We start from the raw sequence: 21,766 nt of genomic DNA, 5'->3' as shown, positions 1-21,766 counted from the left end.
TGAACTGTGGTTAGTCCAATACAAAACGTGCTCTGAGTACAAAATACACACCAGATTTTGAATGATTAGTATGAAAAATGTAAAATTTTTCATAAATTTTTATACTAATAACATGTTCAAATAGTATCTTGGATATGCTGGGTTAAACATAATTAAAAATTCTTTTAAAAACCTTATAGTGACTGTTAGAAAACTTAAAATTACAGACATAGATTTTAATTATGGCTTGAATTATTACTGTTATTTTTTATTACATAGTGCTGGCTTAAATGCCTTCAGGGAGAGAACTATACCAGAATTTCCTTGTTGTCCCACTGCTAAAAACATCAGTATTGGTAAACACACAGGGCTGCCTGTCTCAACCCCATGTATTTGTGAAAGTACATACAGGGCATGTACTTAGGAAACAACTTCTTGTAGTAACTGTTTTGCATGAACTATCTATAATCACCTTAAAAACAATTTTTAAAAACTCTTACCTAGGAAACAACTTCTTGTAGCAATTATTTTGCACGAACTATCTGTAATCACCTTAAAAACAAGTTTTAAAAACCCCTATCAGTCAAAAACTAGTAAAAGATGAATCTAAAACCTAGGGAAGAGAGGGGAAGGGTAGCAGTGGTGGGTGAAAATTACCAAACTATGTGATGTGCTTCTGTGAATCTACCCACATGAAACCCATTAATATGTGTAATCTATAACAAAAGGGACTAAAATTTTTTTAAAAGATTCCTGATTTTTTTAACAAATCATCCTTACACAATTCAAAAGAAATAAATACTAGTATATATTATGTGTGTACATGAAATAAAATCTTCAAGATCCTAGTTTCATTGAAGAATCCTTTAGTACCACTACATTGGGTTTTACTCCTATATATTATCAAAATCACCCAAGAGTGGTTTATTTTATTCCCTAACTGAGGTGGCATAGAAGTTCTTATTAAGACTCTTTGGGACAAGATTTTCCTTTAGATATCCTAGATAATGAAGGCAAGATCTGAGTGGCCTTGATGTGGAACACCAGTTAGAATCATGAAATAAATTTTTCTTTTTAAAAATATACTGTGCATACTACTATAAGACAAAAATTTTTTAAAACGTGTATTCTACAGAAGAAATGTTTTAGATTAAAAACATTTTAGTCATAATAAACTTTTAGTTTGAATTAAAAAACCTGTTCAATGACTTCATATCTCACAATTTCAATAGGTTTACATTTTAATTCTAAGGTTTTCTCAACTTGCTAATGAGTTATGCATTTATTCATTCTCTTCCAGGCTCTTTATAAAGGCTTAAAATATTTATCATGCTCTCACAAATAAAATTTCAAAGAAAATGGTACAATATATGTAATCTCTCTGAAATCTGAATAATCTGTATTTCTTCCCTTATATAGCCTATACATAACTTGAATATTTAAATCCTTTTAAAATTAATTGCCCCAACACTAGATTTCTTCAACAATTTAACTCTTCCTTGTCAGTACTGTGGTATCCTGAAGATTATAATCTTAAACGTTTTGTTATTTAGTTTCTTACCAATAACAAAAGCTGTTCTCATTGAACACTGACCTCGTTCTCAAACACAGATGGTATGTGCCAAATCACATGCTTTGTTCCGTTTGTCTTCACAGTTGATGAATTATATCTGAATGCCATTTCAAAATTTTAGATGGGGGGCTGGGGATTTAGCTCAGCGGCAAAAGCACCTGCCTGGCAAGCGCAAGGTCGTGAGTTCGGTTCCCGGTACCGGAGAAAAACCAAAAAAAAAAAAAAAAAAACAAAATTTTAGATGAAACTTTCAAGGCATTCAAGAAAAGTCTGTGATGAGGAATGAACTCAGCAGTTACTAACCAAGATTTAGATGCAGAACAAACTGGAAAACAAATTGTACTGAAACTGGGAATGAAAGAAAACCTTCATCATCGCTAGCACACGCTCCAGTCTACACAAGGAAAACTACTTCTCGATGGCTGCACGCTGCCTCGCTCTGAGGCCCGATGGCCTTCCCCTCAATGGCGCATTCCAAAACCAGCCCTGAGTTAGGAGAATGGGCCCAGGAGTGTGTGCTCTCTACACAGTGCTTACCTTTAGAGAACAAGGTGCTTGACACAAACTGAGCAAGTTCTCACCCAGTACTCTCAAGGACACTGAAAAAGATCTGCAGATCTTTCTTGGTGCAGGAGGGACCTCTTTATAATCTTCTCGTGGTGGAAGTTTATGATTTTCCTGAATGAGGAAAGAAGAGTAAAAATTATACTGAGATTTTCCCATTTAGATCAAGTTTATCTTTTCATTTTACAAAATGAGGTTCTGAAAAAAATGAGATGAAATCACAAGTACTTTGAAAATCACACTTTTCTTTTGCATACAATCATCCCCCTAAGTACTGTATGTTTCAAACAGTAATCCTGAGTCCCAAAGCCTTGAGTAATTCTACTTTTACCCTCTGAGAAACTGAAAAGGAAAAGAAAATTCTATGTTAAGTAGTGATCATAATTCCAAGTTACATTAAAAAATGATTAGTACAGCTAAACTCATTGCAAAGCAATGCATCGAACAGTGGAGACAGGAGTTTTCCCCGTGACATATGTATTTCAAGATAGCTAAAAGAAGGAAAAAAAAGTAATAACCCTTTGTGTTTTGTTAAATGCCACATAAGCATACAGAAGCACTCTACTAGAACGTAAAACTCCACAAGGGAAAGGAATTTTGTGGATTTTTTTGATACACTGATTATCTGAAGAGTCTTACATAAGGATTGGCATACAATAAGCACTACAAATGTGATTAATATAAAGAATATTAACAAATTAAGTCAATAATCTGAAGGTCAAAGTTTGCATAACCACTTAGAAGCCTATAAATATCCTGAGGAGTCTAAAACATGTTATATAACATTAGCAATGTAAACTTTCGATCACATATTAAATAAGAAAATAATATTTAAAATGTTTTATCTTAAAATATTCTTGAGGTAATGGTATAAATATATTACTACAATCCAAACTCCTACAAAGGAATGAAATACTTTAAGGTCAGAAAATCACACACTGTACCTTAAAATGTATTACCAGATACGAAAAAATAGTAAAACCACTAACACAGAAATGTAACATCATTTTTTAATACTTCAGTGTTATCTTTCCTCTCATACAGAGCAGATCAATACTGTACTAAAAACTCCTTAGAGTCCTCACACACGTAACAATCCTGCTTCATTCCTACTAGCAGGAGGAATGATGTCCAAGTGCCTTTCGTTCAAAGATTCAGGGCTCAATTTTTAATTTCACTTGCAAGTATAGATTATGAAGCCACACTGACAACTAATCTGTCCTGAGGAATCTACTGTCCCTTCCATCTTGACCAACTTTTCTCACAGTATCTCATGAAAGACTGTTTTTCCCCATTGCAGACTCTACTCATGGAGTTCAGTTTGCACTACAGAAAACGCTGCCAGCAGCTGTGTTCACAAGACTGGCTTAGCCTTCAATCAGATGACACGGGTAACATGCCTAGAGGACACAGAAATATCTCAGCACCCTAAGAATTTCAAAACAAATACAGAAATTGAGGGTAGCGTTTAGTCATGGACTGGCTTGTTGCTCATACTTAGAAGGGGCACTGACCTAGCTTAGGCACATGATCAGAGAGGGAATGAATGTGGAACTTATGCTATGCCCAAAGACTGAAAACAGTTTGTGGTTTATCACTTCTTTTTAGTTTCTAAACGAAAGTTTTAGTTAAATTTTTGCAACCATAAAGGGACTGGATTTCATATTATACTTTCTGACATTGCCAGAAAGATAGTAGCATGTGATCGGGGGGCATATATACCATGACAAAGGCCATATTTCTTAACTCTTACTGACCATGAAGTCAGATGCCCAAGGATTTTAAGATAAATCTCTAGGGACAAAGAAATCTCTTCTAGTACCTAGTTACATCTATTAGTACTCCAATATCACCGTTTTAGACAGTGTTAGTTTTAAAAAACCTTGATGGAGTGAGACTTCCTCTCATTGTAGACCCTCCAGGAAGATAAACTAATAAGGCATCTTGAAAATTAGAACTAGGTATTCACTTAAAAATTTATAAATTACTTCTAGTCAAATTATTTGTCAATATTCTCAATTTAGAAATAGTATTATTATTTGAGTCTTAAATTTTTTTCAAATATGACCATGCTTGTTTTTTTGATCATACTTTTTTCTCACAACCTAATCTCTCTCTCAAATTTACTGCCAAATATTGTACTAGGTCTTTTTGCAGTATTTTTTTCAGCCAATATAAAGACAGTGTATCTGGCACTTTATCAATTTTTCTTATTTAAGTACCTTTAAAACTTGGCTGCATACGTTTTTTACACAATAAATCATGATATCTGAAAATATCTGTTTTATTTTTTTCTTCAGACTGCGTTCATTAACGCAACAAATAAAGTAGAGTGGACAGTAACTAATAAATAAACTAATAATGAAAGTGGAGAATGTGTATTTCCTGAATCCAGGTTTATCACCACTCACCCACTGCTCTGCCCAAGCAACCCTGTCTAGCTTGCTGCTTTAATCAGCTCTCATGTTCCCTGAAACTCATCACTCACAACTCACCCAGCACAGCACATGTGACCAAGGAGGACAAGGAAAAGGTCCACTGTATAGGGTAACTATACAGTTATCCGAACACTGACAATGCTTATGAAAATCAAGTATGAAAACCTCATTCTATGAAAGTATCCACAATCACACATAAAACAGGTACTCAATGTGCTTTGTGGTCCTTGTATCTCCAATTACCTCTGAATGTTACAGTAGGTATTTAAGAGACCATATGTAAAACATCAGGGTTCTTTCTAGGATGATTATTTCAGGTAAATCTAAAAGCTTTAGCTTATAAGGAAAATTTTCAAAGGAAGAATTTACTATGACATGGAAGGGATAGCAGACTGAAAAACTCATCATCTTTCAAAAGTTAATTACAGAATTAGAATTGATTCAGAGAACAATGAGCAATAGATGAAATCATGAGAGATGGGAAACTCTCAATAGACATACTGGGCTGTCACCACCGTTCAGTTTGAGCTCTGCTAAGAATATGACAAACAGACTGTATGTTCCCTGATGAGATGCAGTACAGAGCATCTCCAAGCGTGAGGCAGCCTATTCCTCCCCTCCTTTAATACCAAAACCAAAATGGAATCTGAATCTGTCTTTCTGAGCTAACTGCTAATTTTCAGAAAATTTAGAGGCCAAGTTACAGGCCAAAATATACAGAATGGGGAACATACTGCAGCAGGGTTTATTCAGGCTCTTCTGTAAGGCATTCACAGGAAGTAAGAGAAGGAAGGAAAGAGGAAGAGAAGACTAAGGGTGGGAGAGGGGAGGGAGGAAGCGAAGTGGTGGGAAAGGAGACGTTTTAATTACAGAGCATCCTAACCGCCAAATGCTTAGTATAGGGCTTTCTCAGATCCTGCACAAACAACTCAAACGTAAAATGCCATTCTGTAGCCAAAGGAGAGGAAACTGAATAGAGACTATATGAGTAATAAGTAATTACTGTTGGATATGATATGCGGTAATTTTGTTGGATATGATATGCGGTTGCCCAAGAAAAGTATCTTTTTAAAAAGACTGAAGAATATAGGAGAAAAAAGACAGGATTTCTGATCTACTTCAAAAACATTTGAAGAAGAGGAGAAATTAGATGAAGCCAAAGTGGCAAAATTTTGCTAACTGTTCAATCTGGGCCACAGGTATTGCTGGTACACTAGTAAGTTTTATTACACTTGTCTTTCTTCCTTGGTGCAGTCTGGGATGTTTCACAACTGTTTTAGCACAGGCTTCAGTGACACCCTTCACTACTTCAAGTATATTCTCAGTGAACAGAGCTGACTACTGCACAACCAATACAAAGCAAGGGCACAACAGACAGAAGACTGTTCTGTATGACTGGCACAGATTTGCCCACACTCTAAAAGATTCACTTTTAAATTCAATTTTACTTGCATATACAGTTGTGTATATGTATATCTGAAGAGGAAAAAGCTTTTTAGTACTAGTTCAGTGATACTTTAGAAAATAAAATTTCAGAGAAATAATTTGTAGTCCACAAAACAAAGCAAAACAGATAGATTTAACATCTGTAGGGTATACCGAACCAATGCAAAGTAGTTTATTTTATTTTGATACTTCTCTACCTCCTTTGTATGTCAACAAAACCACGTTGCCCTCTGATTTTACTGGTACATATTAGGTCTGCATTATCAAAAAATACTCATGATTCAAATGGCCCCTTGTTTAACCTACTGATATTTCCCTTCTCTGAATGGGACTGACTAGTCTCAGCTAAGTATTAGCAAGACAAGTTGCTACAGGCTCACTGCAACACTTTTAGTATTAAGTACTCAGGTATTTAACTGAATAACAGGCATAAGTTAAACATCCACGGAAAATATTTGGATCTATATGCCCCTCTTAAAATGTTAAAATGTTTTTTAATAAAATATATGACAGATACATTTTTAAATTGGAGTGATTTTCTTATACCCAGTGTATATTCTATCATGTACATCCCTATTCCAGAAGAACACTCATGGACATCATTTACTAGCCTTTTCATAAAAAAATCCCATAGCACAATATAGGGTTATCTACTGTCATCATGTATCACAGAAACTGGAAGGTTGCTTTTGCTGGTCCTTAACATAACTTCTACTGTTAACTATTGCTGATTTCCCCACTCTTTATCACAGTAGGCAAATCATCAAGAAAGCAAGTTATTTTTCTGTGTGATGATTGTATTTTCTTATAAACTTCACTCTCGTACCATTACATTAACATTTAATAGCATATGCTTAATATGATTTAATATCCTTTGTCAAAAAAGTTTATATTGAATTCCTTTGCAAATATTTTAACATCAAAATGTAGTAACTCACAATATAGGCGGTTTTTAAATATTATATAAAGTTATAAAAGGATATTTTTTCAAGCTTGATTTTTTAATCTGAAAAAGCATTCTAATTATGACTATGTTACCATCTAATAGTTTAACAGGCACACCCACTGTTGATGGTGAGTAGATGTGTACATTTACGAGACTCACTTGACTCTAACCCTATCAGAGCACAGACTTCTACAACACTAATGCCCATCTGAATAATATGGTGGTACATCAAGTGCAGCTCCCAACTCTTCCCTCCTCCTTAGAAGTAATACATGGTATTTAAGCAATTCAATCAGACAATTTTGTAGAGGACACGGATATACAAACCTCTCTCTCTTACACACACACACATGCACACACACACACATCATGCTTGTCTTATTTCCTTCTCCTTCAACACAATGGACTATTTTTAATGAATTAAGAAATTAATCTAAAACCTCATGACACTATCCGAATCCCTAGAATACCCTATAGTATTACAAGCAGCAGAATTTATAATGAGTGCTATAACTATTTAAAATGTTGTTTTTGAAAAGGCAGTCTAACGATAGAAAAATTAATTTGCTACCTGTTGAAATTTTATTGCTAGAAGAAAATTTTAATCAATGAAACAAGGAAAACCATCTCAAAATTAGCCAGTAGTGAAGGAATTTTGTATTTCTTCTTTTGAAGTTAAGAAATGTCACACCTGATCACAGCCAAGACCAAGAAACAATGAAGTTAACAAACATATAATGTGTGAATATTTGAGAAGCTCTAAAATAATATACATAAAAATAAAAAACGTATTTTCATTTGAAGCTGCCATGCCAAGTATTTTTCCGATTATAATTCTTCACCAGTAAACTTGGAAATTTAAAAAGTCTGATAATTTCTTAGCTTTCTGACTCAACTGGGAGAATGTGGAATAGCTTTGTGTATGGTGAAGGACAAAGACAGGGGAAGACTGGATAATTCCTTCAGGTTATCATTAGATTATTACCAGCAAGTGCTAGCCAGCTAGTAAATTTTCAATAAATGCACGACTGATTCCATTAGAACTAATAATGGTCACAGGAAACTAGGAGTATTCCATTTTCTTTCATTTACAATCTTACAATGAAAGTAATATTTCTGCTACAAACTGAAAAGATACTATGATATAAATGATCTACTTTAGATTCAATTTAAATGCTTCATCCAAAGATACCTGCATATATGGTAAATGAATTCACAAATCTGTACACTTTTCACACACAGACTTCAATTCAAAGTCATGTGATCACAGATTCAAGAAAATGTCTAACTAAATTTCATCCTGGAGTTGTTTTTCAACAAAAAGAATTACATGACAAAAATTATTTAACTCTGAACGTATCATAAATATGTATTCTTTAACAAATTTAAAATATATATCCACCAATTATATGAAGTATATATGAATTCCTTAAGAAACAAAACAATTTGTCTTCTCTTAAGTAGCAAATAGCACTATATATTTTTAAGTCTATGAATATAATATAGACCCATCATTAGAAAGATCTTTTGTTGGGATTTCTGCAGAGAAAACCATCAACTATGAAAATATCTTTTCATTCCCAAAGTTACTCTACTTTTATTTGGGTTTATCTTCCATGTAGTAAACATGAGAAGATATTTGCTATTTTCCTTTCTTAGATAACAAAACTGAGAAAAACTCTGTCCTCAAGAAGTCTATGGAGACCTCTGAGTGACTTATGCACTCTTGCTTAATGAAGTCTCAAAACTTTGGTACGAATTTATGTCACTGACAGAGTTTTCGTAAATTCTGTTTATGCACAGCCCATCTGTGCTACTCTCAGCAGCGTTACACTGCACACACACTACACAGCAACAGACAAAAGCAGCATTCTGCAAGTGCTTGAGGTGACTCAATGTTGTGAATCACGCAGGACGCTTTCAGGGTTAAAAAGTATTGTCATTATTGTTGTTATAGTTGTTAACCTAAACACACAGGGCTGTTTTGAGTACTTTGTGTGTACTAGGTACTGTTCTAAACATTTTATATGCATATTCTTAATATCCCCATTTTAGAGATTAAGAAACTGAAGCACAATGGAGTTACACAACTTTCTTGAGACTGAAAACCTTGTAAACATATTAAAACTCAAACCCAACCAGTACAGCTTTGGCACAAACAACAATTTCAAACTGTTAAATGCAAAACTGCTTTATATAACTTTATTAAGTGTCACTCACAATGTATAATATACGTGGTCAGCATCGTGAGTCTGCTCTGCTTCTAGTCACAGTTCTTGACATCTCAGAATACTGAAGATCTTTCTATAGCAGTTTTTTATTTTAAATAAGCTATCCAAGAAATAGGACTGCCTGTCTCAATAACTTCTAAGATATACTTTTAAAGACTTTCTAAAAATTTTCTGTCAGTAAGTACCTTCATTCCACGAGGAAAGTAATGTGATTAAATTATGAGCACGTTTAGAGATCAATTCTCCAGGCAATGCTTTGTGTGTATAACGTCACACAGCACTGTGATCTACTGTAGTCACTCACTTCCTGTCTGTGCTTCCTGCCGGAGTATCGCTTCAGCTCATGGCAGTTTTCTTCACGACTATGCCCTCAAAACCCACTGCAAGGCCCAACTCTGCTAAGAATCCGTAGAATTAATAAACGGGATTTGCTCTTCTATCTCCTAAATTTATTTAGTACAGGTCTCACCGTGTTAACTTAATATTGCTGTAATACCTACATTATATCAAATTTTATATATTTATAATCACTATCAATATACTGATTTTTAAAGATGCAATATCAATTTTCTTCAAATAAACCTTTGTCATGTGTATCAGTAAAAATTCCTCTTTATAAACTTGTCATAAATTCTTTAAAAAATGGATCTTGGAATGGATCTTTCATTTTCTACATTAGAAGTTTCTTACTTTTATATTGAAAACATTCTTTTTCTTACTACAACTATAATCAAAAATTTTTATTAATAATAATTTTAAATATATTAAAATAAAATTTTAAATGATTTATTAAAATGCTCCTTTTTCATTTAAACTAATCCTATGCAGTTAATTCCAATTCATTTCTTCTGATAGTATAAGCTCATTCAAAACAGAAGCCATTATATTTCACTACAGCATAGACATGGGTACACCTCTGTCTGCTTTAGAAACAGTTCATTTACAACTTATTTCAATAAAAGACATGTTATGTATCATAATCCATCTGTGGTCTGACTTAATTTTTGTTTTAAATATCTTTGCGTAGCAAACCCCTGTTCTCTGCCTGGCATTACAGACAATGATAGCTAACGCAGGGCCCACGGGGCTGCCAAAGAACACTAAATGCCATGAACGCTGCAAAAGCGTTTACCCCGAAAGCAGTGTTTCCCCAAGACACCCTTTCCATCTCCACCCCAGAACTCACAGGTGGGACTGGGTAGATCCCTGAAGTGACAGCATCACATTAAAATATCTGAAAGTGAAGTTGGTGACCTTCTTTTGAGTGTGTCCACAGGAAAGTAAACTTGGGAGTCACTACATAGATTAAATGTAACATAATTTTGAGGAAAAAGTTACAAATATACTTAATTTGGATAGTGCTATTTGAAAGAGATTTGTATTCATTTAATATTTTAAGTAGATCACATATTCAATAATAAACTGGGGAAAGATCATTTCTACTAAAAATTAATTTTTCTGTTCTTATGTTTCATACTAGAGTGTATGCCCATATTCAATCTGTCCACACTACCAGCTAAGGAAAAAGCTTAGCACAGTGGGATGACCACAGTTCACAGGAACTTACTGTACATTTTATGATAATCTACAAGATCAAGTCTCCAAATATAAAGAGGAAAATTCTAATTATCCTAATTTGATCCATACATGCTGCATGCATATGTTGAAATATCACATGGAACCATGTAAACATGTACAATACATGTAAAATTTTTAAAAATAAAATATAGTCTCCTATGAGTTTCCAAAACATTCACAGATCTAATACATAAAAAAGGACTTCATTAATTGTTGAGCATCATGCTTTAATCACTAATGTCTTTCCTTTAGATGAGACTGTGTCCTATAGAAAATATGTCAATGATTAGCCATTCAAATGATCCCCATTTTATTTTCTAAAACTTATGTATGTTTGAGAACAAATGTGTGAGAGAAACATTAGTTTTGCATTCTTTTAAAAGGGATAAAGTTGATTAAGGAAATCAAACTATTTAAAAATGTCTGCGTGTGACAGCTTTAAATCTAAGCATTCAGGCTCCTCTTTCATGACATTTATTCCTGAAGCGTTAAAGGTTGTATTATGAATTTCTCTCCCATAAATAAATTCTCACGTAACAATTCTGCTTTGAAAAGGCTTTACTGTAAATTCTTAACCTAAGAAATAGAGTAGCATCATAAAAAATACATTTTCCATGGTTAGAATTTAGTCTTTCCAATGTCTTGTTTAGAAGTTATTTGGTTAACAGAATAATAAGTTCAAAACACAAGTTGTTACTTCACCTTAAGAAACAAATGTGTGGTTCTGCACTATACACTGACCACCCTGCTTCTGCTCTTAAAGCAGCTTCAACCTTTTCCTAGTACTGGCTCCCACTGCAATTCTACATTTGTCTGTGTAATTACACATACACTGTAATAAACATCTACACTGGAAGATCAAAAACAGCTAGGGAATATCTGTTTTTAATCACACAATGTTACACTCAGCACATAGCTAAATGGATGACACATAGCAGACAGTCTATGAAATTTCAAGTTACAATGTAGATGGATTGAGGATGGAAGTTACCAGTTAGAGCACTCAGTTTATGGTCAGCATACAAATGACTATATGATGACAGATGTTGGGCTAGGTGCTCGTCGTAGTGCTATTCCTGATACGTTTGTTGCAAAGCTATAAGAAACAGCTAAGGAGGGGATGCAGTGCAGTGGCACAGTGCCTGCCTGGCAGGAGCACGGCTGTGAGTTCAGTTCCCAGTACAAAAAGAAAAAAAAAAAACAGTGAAGAACATGGCCAGATTCAATTAATATTTTGACATCTCTAAGCAAGAAAAATTACTCAAAGTATGTCAGTTTCAAAAATCTCAAGTTTGATAACAGAATAGTCAACAGAATTATAATCTAGTATTAATATGCTAATCTATACCATTCATTATTTAGTTATCAAAAACTATTGTGGTGCCAGGTATGGTGGCACACACCTGTAATCCCAGCACTCGGGAGGCTGAGGCAGGACGATCGTTGTGAGTTCGAGGCCAGCCTGGGCTACAAAGTGAGTTCAAGGCCAGCCTGAACTGCATAGCAAGACCCTGTCTGAAAAGAAGGACAAAAAAAAAGCTATAATGCCAGTGGAGACAATGGAATAAGCTATGATAAACATGTTTTCAGAATTCAAATTTCCCTCCTATCCAAATTTAACACATGCAATCATGGGTCTGATGGGACACAGGTGTCCAAATAAAAGTATACACAGGAACCAAACACATTTTTAGGAGAAAAATCTAAGTTTAAGATCATGTGAAGCATATAAAAATGAGGCAAGCTTAGGAATTTTTTTTTTCAATGTAAAATGTGCAAGGCATGAGAAAGAGATCTGATTTTTCTCACTAAAATTTGGTACTGTACTAATTATGAATAGCTACTACACTTTATTTTGGGTAAATAAACAACTTATCTTGCAAACTGAGTTATTTTCCACTAAGTTATAGCAGCAAGTTTTAAGATATAGCAGAACTTTAAAAACATCTAGTGTTAAGCTAAAAGGATATACTTTTTCATTCCCTCTATTATTTTACAAAGGAAATAAAAAGCAAAAACCATATTCAACACATTACTACAAAATTTGAAACATTTTCAGTTAAAAGCATCTAGGAAACTGATAAATTCATTTTGGTATAAATTTTTAAAGTTAAATTTCACTGAAGCAACATTCATTACATGCAATTTTAAAAGGTAATTCCTATCAAAGAACTATGAAAATTGAGTTTTAAAACAGAGATAAATCTATGTAACTAATTTTTCACATTTTATTACCATAGTTATCAATAGTAAGTATATAAATCTCATGCTTATCTATAAAATCATACTTTGCTTTACTGAAAGTGCAGTGGACACAAAAGTTCAAACATCTGGCATTTGTCCCAAGAATTTAAATGCTCTAAATTTTTTTACATATAACACATACACAAAATTGAAATAAAAAATCTTACCATTGATTTCCTTTGGACAGTCACTCCATTAGTCAAGTCTTTCTTGACAGCGCCTTCCTACATCAAGCAGATAGTGGCCAAATCACAAACTGACATTTGGATGCTCATGTCTTCACACGGGAGTTTTCGGCCAACTGCCAGTTGAGAATTTAAACTGAAAACTAAATTACCCAAAATTTATTAAATTGTTCCTATACCCACCACCTGATAATGAGCAGCGACTCTAAATTAGAAAATACACTTTGCAAGCAGTCAAAACAATATGTTTGAGAAGAAATACTATAATCAAAAAAGATAATTCCACAAAAATTCTAGTATCTTCAGAGAACCATTTTAAATAAGTCAATTTTTCCCCTAAAGATCCTCAAATTACTCTGCAACTCCAATTAATTCATTATAAAGATGGTATCTATTGAATTATGTAATAAATTACGAAGTCACAAATTTAAATACTCCCAAACATTGCCTTCACTTAAAAACTAACTATAATGCTTAGAAACACTGACAGTGTACTTATAAAATATTCATTAATACAACACTTGTAGTATTACACACCATAAAAGTTTTGGTTTGGTTTTTTTTTTGTTTTTCGTTTTTCTTCCGGTACCAGGAATTGAACTCATGACTTTGCGCTTGCCAGGCAGGCACTTTGCCGCTGAGCTAAATCCCCAGCCCCCTATACACCTTAAAAGTTAAAGGTTACACTGAAGATACATGCTCATGCCCTGCCTGCAAACAGGTTTTTGCATTGAGAAGACAAAGTTTACAGTTACCACTTGTTACTTTATAGTATAAAAAACCTCTCAGCTCCTTTTCTGAACTAATTTAATGGTTCTTTTTTTTTTTTTTTTTAGTATGATAGCTACACTGCATAGCGCACTGTAATTTTGCGTTATTAGGCTTTAGGATTACTCAGTTGTATAGTCCATTTTGATGCTTCCTAAATATCAGCGCTAATAAATTGTTCATAAATGTTTTTATTTCAGAGCTCTAGTATTATTTATGGTCATTTCAATAGTTATTCTTTATAAACTTAAGTCTTTAGCAAAAATGCAAAAAAGTTAAAACAAAAACATAAAAGAAAATACCTGCCCTTATCTTTCTAGGGCATCACACTTTGCCACTAATTAATAGCAAGTGTAACAGGCCCACAACTAAGTGCGTATAACCAGATAGATCAAAGATTCATACAGTTTAATGTCCTAAACATGATACATACCCCAAATCTCATATATTTCATGCATGATCTCTCTCACACATGTATACACACATGCACACCATCCAACCTACACCCTGACAGATGTTTCTGTATCATAACCTGACACAAAGATGTTATACAAGAGAGAATCAAAGGTGAATAATCAGCTTACGATTAAGTAAAAAAAAAAAACTGAATTCAGAGCTTGATAAAATTATTATGTCTCTGAGTTAATCACACTGACCTCAAAACAGTATAATTCAGACTAGAAACAGACTAACTCCACTCTATTCAATAATTTTAAACCCAAACCAGCAATAGCCATAATACTTACAAACCACTGAGAAACAGTTTTGTTCTAAATGCTATGATACAAAGGAAGGAGTAAGCTACTTTCTCAAGAAGTCTGTAACTTAAATTTGACGAGGCGTATGTGTGCACAGGAGCAGGCATGATATATACAGACACATAAAGGGCTAGATTTCCAAATCAGAAGCAAGCACACTGCGGCAGTTTAAATGGTTTAAATTCATCATGTATGTAACTAAAATAAGATTTTATGTTGAAAGTGTTTTAAGCAGAAAGTACTCAACTATTTTTTATTTAGCCTAATAAAACCCACAAGTCAAACTGATTAAACATAGAATATAACTGTGGAAGTATTCATGACACTCTGCAAACAGATGCAATGAAATTATAGAACATGGATGTATCCCCTCTTACGAAGTAAATCAGGCTTTCAATATAAGATCAGCTTCTTCCATTCTAATGACTGCAATCGTGACAGTAATTTTATATTTAATACAGGAGACAAAACATTAAAAAGTCACCATTAGATTGACAAAATTATAAATCAAAAGCACTGAATGATTTCCTTGGTATGAACAACATTATTGATAACAGATCTACATAATAAAGCCAGCTTCATATTCCACCAGGCAATGAGCAGTGGTTGACTTTCCAATGTGTTTTTATAAAACTTAATATATTTGACTAATTCACTTGTAAGAGCTGTATCATTTAATACTATCTCTTCACTTTATAAATAAATATATTATGACCGCCAGTTGGCAGTAAAATCAAGACCCCTTAATAACAATACAAACTGCTTTTACAAAATATTCGTGTTTAAGAATACGGTACAATTTTATCAGGGAATTTCAATTTTTTAACCTCAATGCTAATCTCAAGCAATCAGATTACTAGCTCTGGAAAATACAAAGAATCCACTCATAAAGTTAAAGAACAGTGTATGATCAAATTGAACAAGATACCCTTTTCTTACACAATCAGCTATACGGCAAGCACTCAGCTTTATACCTGTCTCCTACACAGTAAGTCCATGAATTTGAAGAATACATAGAATGTATCAAAACTCTTTTTGAAAGATATAACTCCCTAGAATTTTCCATGGCACCGTATCTACTGTGCCTTCACTCTTGGCACTGCATTCAATTTTTCACAGGACTGCCTAACTACTTAAGCACACCACCTGAACAAGATCTGAAATATACAGTCTTACCTTGACTGCATCAGGTGATCAAATCTCAATTACATACAAATGAGCATCAACAGAAGTTCAGAAAATTTGTAAGTGAGAAATATAAAAATAGTTGAAACACTTTAGATTTAGTTTTAAGGACAAAAGTTGTCTACTAACTCAATTTAGACTCCATTATCTAGTCAAAGTCGTAACTCACAAGATGTTTCTAGCAAAGCACAGCATTCTTTTAGTTTAACTAGTCTCAACAGCCAGAGCACCCATTAGACAACACTGAAAACCCTTCATCCAAGCCCTTCTGAACAGGCAGCGATGTTACATCAGTTCTGCTCCACAGCCAGCACACCACAGCCATTACTTCCAACTCCACCAGCTGTCCAGTGTCTATGGACCAAAGGTGCATAAACTGTTCTCCCTACTTATTAAAGGACAGTATTTTAGCATATGAAACAAGATTACCTTATTCTATTAACATATGCACTTAAGGAGTTCTACTTCTAGTCCATTTGGTCACAAAGTGGCATGTCAGTATTGTGTGTATGTCTCTATGTATCTGTATCTATGAATGAATGTATGTGTGTATATCCATACTTGTGTGTATACGTAAGTATATATGTGTGTATATAATGTGTATACACCTATATCCACATATACAGCCAATTTACACAAAATTTTTGAGAGTGGGGCTGGGGATTTAGCTCAGCGGCAAAAGCGCCTGCCTGGCAAGCGCAAGGTCGTGAGTTCGGTTCCCGGTACCGGAGAAAAACCAAAAAAAAAACAAAACAAAATTTTTGAGAGTAAAGCAATTAACAAATGCCTGATCTCTCACTTTACATGTTACACTATGTTACAGACTCTGCTAAGTATTAAAGGGAAGAGGAGCATAAAAACATGTATATACTACATGTAAGGAGCAATCTTTCTAAAACTATGTGAGCTTAGAAGAATGTGTAATATTTTCAGGTTGCCCCCAATATGCTTGGTGTGTGCCTGTCTACTTTTCACCTAAAACTGTAATGAGCTTCTTAAAAACTACAGAAAGTAACTATATTTAATTCTGGTTGAAGTATTCTATGTAGTTAGAACACTGACCAGCCAATTTATATAAGAGCCAGCTTACATTTGTATTACAGCATTTTTAATAAAATGGATTTTAAAAAATCATGCCTTGCCTTTTCATATCTTCTTCCTGTGTTGATAAGGAAGTTATCCAGGAGGTAAATTACTCGCTTCTGACTGTATTTCTCCATATGGAAAAATGAAGATAACCACAGCATTTTACCACATGGGCTTGTTGTGAACATTAGGCAATGTAATAATTGTAAACGGCCTAGAAGACTGAACTATGAATATCATAAGCGCTCAAAGTAGTGCTATTTCATAATCATCATCATCCTCACCACCAGAATCAGCACTACCACTACCACCAGAACCACCTTCATAAACATCCCAAGTGATTCTTAGTAGAAATACAGTTGTAGGTCATATTCCTAGAGATTCTAATTCAACACCACTCTAAAGGTTGAAAATAATGCATTAAACAAAAAACAGACAAATTTTCAAGACACTGGTTACACCAATACTATCCTATGAATGTGGTAGAAATAAGAAAAATACTACAAAGCAGAAAAAGTGCTTCAGTTCTAAAGTTCAGTAACAGCTTTACTTTTTTCTCTAAAATATGCATAACTCATCCCCAATGCCAGACACGTTTCTAGTGACCCAACAACTCAAGAGTAGATGGAGTATAAAAATAAGGAAGAGATCCTGGGATCAATAAAGATTTAAAGAAAGTTACACACTTTATTTCTTTTTGGGTAGTGAATAACTAGAAATTTATACACAAAATTTTTGAGAGTAAAGCAATTAACAAATGTCTGATCACTCACTTTACGTGTTACACTGTGTTACAGGCTCTGCTAAGTATTAAAGGGAAGAGGAGCATAAAAGGTAAAGCTCTCCTAAAACCTCCCCTGGGAAAATAACCTTCCAGCTTCCACGTGGCACACAAGTATTGCTCTAGCTCCATGAGTAACAGGAACCAGGAGCTTAGAGAAGACATTTCAGTTAAGGTCTACGGGAATGGCTTCACAGAAAAGATCTTTCATAAACCTTCATGATAACTAAGATTTTTATAGACAGAAAAATTGCATTTAAGACCAAATAAGAGTGAGCAGAAGTAGAAACCTGGCAGTACTGCACACACTTCAGGACAGTACATATACTGACTTGTCTGCCAACTTTGGAAAAGATGATCTGTAACTCTGAGTCTAAAAATCTAACATACGTTAGGAAGATTGTTTTGAAAATGGTGTGCATAATGGGACACATCATAAGCCTTCAAAAGTAGTGCTACTACATAATAATCATCACCACCACTACCACCACCACAATCACATTCATGAGCATTTCAGCTGATTCTCAGTAAAAACAGTTGTAGGTGATGTTCCTAGAGATTCCACTTCAGTATCACAGGAAGGTGGAAAATACTGCATTAAAGAAAAAGAACTGTAACAGAAACTCAAAGATTGTTTGTATTAATTCACTGACTGTGGGAGGAAAAACAAGTACAGAAGATGATTTAAATTTTAAGCCGGCCTTTTCCTCCCGACTCCCTGCCCTACCCGGGCACATTTAGCATGAAGGGGCTTGCAGACAACAGCAGCTGTCAAACGGGCTAGCATGGCCACAGAGCTCCGAGCACGGGGAAGGGTTAGCCTGTGGCAGCAAAGGAAGAGAGCAGTTTGAGCAAAGACTTTGCAAACGTTATCCTTAAGTTCTATCTCACTTGTTAATTAGTTATCATACAGCCAAACAGCTTACAACCGTCTTTTGTTTAACACACATAAAGAGGTCCTAAACGTGCTGCTGAAGCAGAAAGGGACCACAAACAGTTTCATACACAGAATGCCTTAAATAGGGGTAGTCTAGCGTAAACATTGTTTCCTATATTTAGCAGGGCATACAAGTGTGTTTTAATGTTCTGAGCATAAAATATTAATAAATTTAGCCTGTTCAACCAAAAGGATCAACACTGAAGCATTGCTATATTCAATACAAACAAATATATCAAAATATTTGTGGGCAAATTTCAGTAATACAGGTAATTTCTTTCCTTCAGATGTGATAATCCTTGTTTTGTTAGACTGAATTCACCTTGAACTTTCGTATCATTAATTTGAACATAAGTAAGATTTAAACCACAATCATCTCTCTGATTCTCATCCAATCCCATTCTACTTTTTAAAGAATCTTCAATAGGCAATTTTTGCAGAGTTCTATTACATAAGGATCTCTCTCAATCAAATTGTTTCTGTTATAGTGAAATAGCTTCTTAAAGTCAGAGATCATGGTTTTATGTTTTATTTTTCTTTTACCCCTCTGATACTATCAAAGTACCACAGAACTAAACAGATACTTAGCATACTTATTAAACGAATTACGTTCTATAACCTGACCTGAATGGTTTCAATAAACACTATGAGCAATTACAAAATTTTACAACAGGTGATTTACTAAAGCATCTATGCAGTACTGTTTCAGTTACTGAAATTCATTTTCACAGGTACAGTCCTACATTGGTCACAGTAAATGTAAAATGGCCTTGGAAACTGGGTTTTCTTTTTTAAGTGTACACAATTAGCCCTCAGTATCTATAGTTCCAAATATTCAGGAAAAAAAATCACAGCATTTTCATCTACTTTGTAGTAAGCCAATGATGATTACATGTGTACTGAACATGTACTTTTCTTGTCATTATTCCCTGAACAACACAACACAATAACTATTTACTTGACATCTATACTGTAGTAGGTACTACAAGTAATATAGAGATGGGTTAGTATGTATGGGAAGTATGGTGTGCAGATACTGTACCATTTCCTCCAAGGGGTCTTGAGAATTTGCAGATTTCTGTCCCTGCAGGGGTCCTGGAGCCAATCACCCTCAGAAGCCAAAGAACAACTTCAGTGTCTTTACTACTATTTATCTTTAAGAAAATAGCATTCATTAGATCATGGATGCTTTAGGAACATTAACAAAATAGTGCAATGTAGTTACGGTAACTGGCTGGAAAAAAACCTTCCATACTTTTAAAAAAGACTTTTTTGCATCTAGATTTATATTTACACTCTTGAAAAATATTCTACTTCATTTATTCACATGATAAACTAAATTAATTAATAATATCTTATCACATAACATGTCTGAAGAGATCTTAAAAGCTGCCACAATTTTGGTACATTGAATTAATCTTTATGACATCATACTAAAATAGGCAAATTCCATTTCCAAAGTATGTGAATCACTTATTGTAAAGCATAAAGACAACTGAAACTTGTTAAAATATTTCTGACACTAGACTTTAGACCTATGTTTAATTCTCACAACCATGACAGCGATAGCATACCTATTTACAGCTATGAATATGCTTAAAGTCCCAGAACTCTTCAGTGATCCAGTTAGAGTCCACACCACTATTTGTCTAAGTCCAAAGGCTAAGCGCGTCCTCCTTACAATAACTATCTGGAGCACTGCCACACACCATAATAAAGGAGAGGGTATGGGGCAGACAGGAGGTGCTAAGAGAAATAAACCAACATCACAAAGTCCAAGCACTTTACTCACTGGAGTGCTCTTCAAGCCTATTAAGAGCCTTCTTTATCTTACTTTATTCACAGATACCCTCCTTCTGCACACTTGATAAATTAATATCAAGCTTTGAGAAACAATGCACTATTTACAGAACCTCAGAGGAACAATAGCTACTGATAATTGATTCGTGAAAGGACAAATGGCCCTATGACATACTTCAGTAGTGCTTAAACACAGTATATTAACAAAAATCCATCAACAATCTGAGTCCATAAAACACAATAGGTATTCTAAGATACTCTACAATAAGAATGCTTGAGACGAAATGTTCTAGCAATCAAAGAAGATAAGAATTTATTATTTGGAAAATTTACTAATCCAATATCCAACAATGCTAGATGAATAAAGAATTTACCCAGAAACCTTCAGGAAATATCTATGCTACAATTTTATACTTTCAAACCAGATACAGCAGCACACATTTAGTGGAAAAACATTAAAATTTCCAGAACGTAGAAAATTCTTGAAGAAAAGGAAAGGATGTGCTATTAACACAACCTAACAGCAAACTTTTGATAAATCCCTTTCAAAGTTCAAAATATATTTCACAAATGGGATTTTATATACAAAGCACTTCATAAATGAAAGTGAAATTTTTATTGCACTGATTTAGTCCTCTTCTTCTTTTTCTTATTTTTATATAACACTAAAGACTTCTTACTTTACTTGAAGAAGAATGTTATTCTACCTAGAATAAAAAGGTGGAAAAAGTGGATGTTTCAGAGTTTTGAGGCTCTCAATATAGGTAGCATATAGGAAGAATTTTTAAAAAGTGTTTTAACAGAGGAGCAAAAATGTGAATCACCTTGAAGGTTTCACACAAGAACCAGCACTGCAGTAGGGCCTTAACATGTGGCCCTTTGTTCAGCAACAACTCTAACACACGGCAGCCGAGACCACGGTCGTCCATCCGCCTTATTACTTTGAGCTGGGGGTAGGACGCCCCACCAGAACAAGAAGACCATTTCTAACAAAGAATGAGCACAGTATTGAGGGAGTGTAAGTCAGTAAGGGTTAGTTAGAAGGAGCCAAATAATGAAAAGTCAAAGCATGGTCCAAGAACTAAGCTGGCAAATGAGAACATAAACTATTTGGCCTAGATTTGTTTGTAATGACTGTGTGACCCAGATACTACACTATTTGGCCACTTCTCAGAAATCTAAAAACTGAAATAAATGAAACATATGGTCAACTGGTTAAATATTTCAGTAAAATGATACTTAAATAATTAGTGCTATTATACAGATT

General features: G+C 34.3%; 1 protein-coding gene and 1 long non-coding RNA gene across 3 annotated transcripts in view; both read right to left on the bottom strand.

Annotated features, from left to right (window-relative positions):
• The window catches only part of Zeb1 (zinc finger E-box binding homeobox 1), a 186,562-nt gene that overhangs the window by 136,260 nt on the left and 28,536 nt on the right, over window positions 1-21,766 (bottom strand). The window lies entirely within an intron of this gene.
• Window positions 482-15,173, bottom strand: LOC106148816. Its single transcript, XR_001234508.1, has 4 exons — window positions 13,167-15,173; window positions 2,090-2,230; window positions 1,574-1,714; window positions 482-531 (listed from the first exon to the last, which is right to left on the bottom strand). It is a non-coding gene; the product is annotated as an uncharacterized LOC106148816 (long non-coding RNA).

Source organism: Chinchilla lanigera, unplaced genomic scaffold (assembly GCF_000276665.1).
Source record: "Chinchilla lanigera isolate Chin_1 unplaced genomic scaffold, ChiLan1.0 scaffold00028, whole genome shotgun sequence".
Lineage (NCBI taxonomy): Eukaryota > Metazoa > Chordata > Mammalia > Rodentia > Chinchillidae > Chinchilla > Chinchilla lanigera.
This window is presented reverse-complemented; position numbering and strand designations above follow the sequence as displayed.